This window comes from Anopheles ziemanni, assembly GCF_943734765.1.
Source record: "Anopheles ziemanni chromosome X unlocalized genomic scaffold, idAnoZiCoDA_A2_x.2 X_unloc_117, whole genome shotgun sequence".
Taxonomy (NCBI): Eukaryota; Metazoa; Arthropoda; class Insecta; order Diptera; family Culicidae; genus Anopheles; species Anopheles ziemanni.
The window spans coordinates 7,501-12,262 of NW_026689727.1; positions in this window are offsets into that span (position 1 = coordinate 7,501).

The following is a 4,762-nucleotide window of genomic DNA, read 5'->3' on the forward strand; positions in this document are numbered from 1 at the left end:
ATGGTGGTATGGTGGTGTTGCGTGTGTGGTGTTCGATTAGAAAGATATAATTTCTAAGTCCGGATTAGTGCTGTCAGTGGGGCCGCCGCTAACAGGTCCTGCACGGCCACCGTGGGGCTTGACTTGGCGCTATTCCGGACTTGGGGCGATCACGATGTCCCCGTGCGGGACTTAGAAGATGGAAGAACACAAGTACCCTTATCCCATGACTTGTGAGCGATTGGCATACGTTACCACATGAAGAGAAAAATTGGCTAAGTCCCGGATCCATATTATATGAAGAGAAAATCGGCTAAGTCCGGATCCATATTATATGAAGAGAAAAATTGGCTAAGTACCCGGATCCATATTATATGAAGAGAAATATCGGCTAAGTCCAGGATCCATATATAATAACCTAATAATCGGCTAAGTCCCGGGATCCATATTATATGAAGAGAAAAATCGGCTAAGTCCAGGATCCATATATAATAACCTAATAATCGGCTAAGTCCAGGATCCATATATAATAACCTAATAATCGGCTAAGTCCAGGATCCATATTATATGAAGAGAAAAAATCGGCTAAGTCCAGATTGGGTCTGTCAGAAATACACTTCCAAGTTACCACACAAGCAAGCAAGATGGCCTAGTGATGGATCCATATGATATGAAGAGAAAATCGGCTAAGTCCAGGATCCATATAATATGAAGAGAAAAATCGGCTAAGTCCCAGATTGGGTCTGTCAGACATACACTATCAAGTTACCACACAAGCAAGCAAGATGGCCTAGTGATGGATCCATATGATATGAAGAGAAAAATCGGCTAAGTCCCAGATTGGGTCTGTCAGAAATACACTTCCAAGTTACCACATGAGCAAGCAAGATGGCCTAGTGATGGATCCATATAATATGCAGAGAAAAATCGGCTAAGTCCCAGATTGGGTCTGTCAGAAATACACTTCCAAGTTACCACATGAGCAAGCAAGTTACCACATGAAGAGAAAGCGGCCAAAGTCTGGGAATGTTACCACATGAACTGGAAAATGGGCAAAAACCTACCTTCACAGGGAACGTGAATAAGTAAGGCTGTAGACATCGGATCGACAAGCCAAAGACTGATATGGAAAGGAAAATGAGTAGTACTAGCTTTCCTGAGAGTTGCAGAGCTTAGACTGCATATGAACGAAAGTTATTAAGCGTCAAAGTCAGAGAAGTTACCCAAAGGAACACAAGTTCCAACTTAGAGCATGTATACCGCCTAGACGGTAAGAGGTACGGCCAGGCTGTGGAATAAGGAAATGTTGGCCAACATGTTCCCTAACTATCCCCGAAGACCGCAAAGCAATCCAACATCAACCAAGAAAGTTATAGCCCGATCAAGGAAACACCTACTTTGCACCGATATTGCACCAAATACATGTACCAAGCACCTTCGGTTGCATACCTGCAGGGGTTTACCATAGTAGGCCATGGAAGACCGATATACCGAACATAATCACTTTCTATCTCCTCGGGTGTTTGAGATAGCGCTTTGCGGTACAAGAACGAAAGTTAGACTTTATCTTGGTGCATCTTTTTGCCCAAGATCACAAGACCCTATCTACCAAGGCAAGAAAGTTGTGTGGGGACAAAATGTCCAAAAGTGCCCAAAGTGGCACACTTGAACCATATATTCGAGAAAAACACAAGTGTGGGCCCGAGCTAGCAAGTTGAAATGTTCTGACCGTCAGTAGCCCTAGTTGAGGTGCACTTATCATTATATGAGGCCAACGTGCCAGCTAGTCTCTAAAGGGGCGATATGGGTGTTCCAAGGTTTGTACCCAATTGAGGAAAAAACAGGGTAAGGTACGGTGTACCGCGAATAACTCGGGCTATAGATGTCCGATCGATGAGTTTGGCATATGTATGGAAAGGTCTCGACGAGACCTAACTACCCTGAAAGTATGAAGGCAAAGACTTGAATGACCGGGAAGTTATTAAGTGCACAAGTGGTAAAGTTGCACCAAAGTCCATGTTACCCGAAGTGGTACATGAACACCCAATATTCGACCAAAACACAAGTTTAGAGACGAGCTAGCGAGCTACATTGTTCAGACCGTCAGTAGCCCGCATCAAGACACGCATTTCATTATATTGAGCCTAGCCGCTAGCTCGACTCGAAGTCGGTCATATGGTTGGTTGATGGTTTGGACCGACCACGTGGTGTACCAAGGTGATGTACCTTTCATGAATTAAAACTCTGGCTGTATGGCACTGAGCGACAAGCTAAGGTGTGATTTGGAATAGTCTTGAGTGGGACTATTTAGGAAAAATGCGAACAAAAAATCACAAAGTCCTTGGGCGAAGCTATTAGCGAAACATAGAGCAAATTGGTACCAAAAACTATGGAAATGGGACTTGAGTCATGAATAACCGCAAGTTGGAGAAGAGATAGCAAGCTTGCGTAGAACAATTATATTTGGTGCATGGTATCACCAACAAAAAAGTATATGGGGCCAAGGTGCTGGCTGGCCTCCAAAGTGGAGATATGGGCGATCCAAAGTTTGTACCCAAGTACGAACAAGTATGGAAAAAACAGGGTAAGGTACCAAGTACCATTAATAACTTCGGCTGTAGATGGCCGAGCGAGGCAAACGGCTCACCGTTGGAAAGGTCTTGGGGAGACCTATCTACCCTGAAAGTTTCATGAGGCTGAGTTGAAAGACCACGGAGATATTAGGTGATGATGGTCCAATTCGGGGACCAAGTCGCAGGAAATGGCGCTTGACCAAAATCACCCTTGGAAGGTGAATACCGGCTTACCGGTAAGAGATAGCGACTTGGCGTAGAATATTCATAAGTTGGGCGTGTAGAGACGCAACTTTTATTATATGGGGCCAACCCGGTCAGGGTGCTCCAAGTCGGTCGTTTGGTTGGTTTATGGTTTGGGCCGACCACGTGGTGTGCCAAGTTGAGGTACCTTTCATGAATTATAACTTGGTCAGTTTGCCACCGAGCGACAAGCTGCGGTGTGTTTTGGAATGGTCTTGAGTGGGACTATCAAGGAAAAATACCAATCGAAAATCAGCTTGTCCATGGCCGAAGCTATTAGTGAAACATATAGCAAAATGGGTCCAAAAACGAATGAAATGGGAATTGGACCAAGAATAACGGCAAGTTGGAGAAGAGATAGCAAGTTGGCGTAGAACAATTATATTTGGTGCATGGCATGACCAACAAAAAAGTATATGGGGCCAAGGTGCTAGCTAGCCTCCAAAGTGGAGATATGGGCGATCCAAAGTTTGTACCCAAGTACGAACAAGTATGGAAAAAACAGGGTAAGGTACCAAGTACCATTAATAACTTCGGCTGTAGATGGCCGAGCGAGGCAAACGGCTCACCGTTGGAAAGGTCTTGGGGAGACCTATCTACCCTGAAAGTTTTATGAGGCTGAGTTGAAAGACCACGGAGATATTAGGTGATGATGGTCCAATTCGGGGACCAAGTCGCAGGAAATGGCACTTGACCAAAATCACCCTTGGAAGGTGAATACCGGCTTACCGGTAAGAGATAGCGACTTGGCGTAGAATATTCATAAGTTGGGCGTGTCGAGACGCAACTTTCATTATATGGGGGCAACCCGGTCAGGGTGCTCCAAGTCGGTCGTTTGGTCGGTATATGGTTTGGGCCGACCACATGGTGTACCAAGTTGAGGTATCTTTCATGAATTATAACTCGGTCAGTTTGCCACCGAGCGACAAGTTGCGGTGTGTTTTGGAATGGTCTTGAGTGGGACTATCAAGCAAAAATACAAACAGAATATCAGCTTGTCCATGGCCGAAGCTATTAGTGAAACATATAGCAAAATGGGTCCGAAAACGAATGAAATGGGACTTGGACCAAGAATAACGGCAAGTTAGAGAAGAGATAGCAAGTTGGCGTAGAACAATTATATTTAGTGCATGGTATGACCAAGAAAAAAGTATATGGGGCAAAGGTGCTGGCTGGCCTCCAAAGTGGAGATATGGGCGATACAAAGTTTGTACCCAAGTATGGCAAAAACTGGTAGAGGTACCTTTCATGAATTACTGCTCAGGCTGTATGGCACTTAGCGGGACGCTTGGCTCTGGTATGGAATAGTCTTGAGTGGGACTATCAAGGAAAAATACGAACAAAAAATCACCATGTCCACGGACGAAGGTATTAGCGAAACTTAGAGCGAAATTGCGACCAAGTCGCTGGAAATGGCCCTTGGACCAAGTATACCGTCAAGGCGGTACGAGATAGCGAGTTGACGTAGAACATTTATAAGTTTGCCTACAAGAGACAAAAGTTTAGTTATATGGGGCCAACCCGCTCAGGGTTGTCCAAGTCGGTCATATGGCTGATCGAAATTTTCGACCAAGTACTGAGAAAACAGGGTAAGGTACCGTGTACCTCGAATAACTTCGGCTGTAGATGTCCGAGCGAGGCGAACGGCATAGCGTTGGAAAGGTCTTGAGGTGCTCTAGGCACCCTGAAAGTATGAGAAAGCTATCTGGAAAACTTGTGGAGATATTAGAGAAACATAGGGCCCAAAAGATACCAAGTCGCAGGAAATGGGCCCTCCATGAACACCCTAAAATCCCAATTACGGCTAAGTTGCAGGCCAGCTAGCGAAGTGAAATGTTCTAGGCATAACTAGAACACGTTAAGGCGCAACTTTTTGAATAAGAACTTTTTTCGATATCTGGTCCCCAAAGGGGGGATATGGGCGATCCAAGGATTTTTCCAAGTTTCGGTACTTTTTACGGTATCGC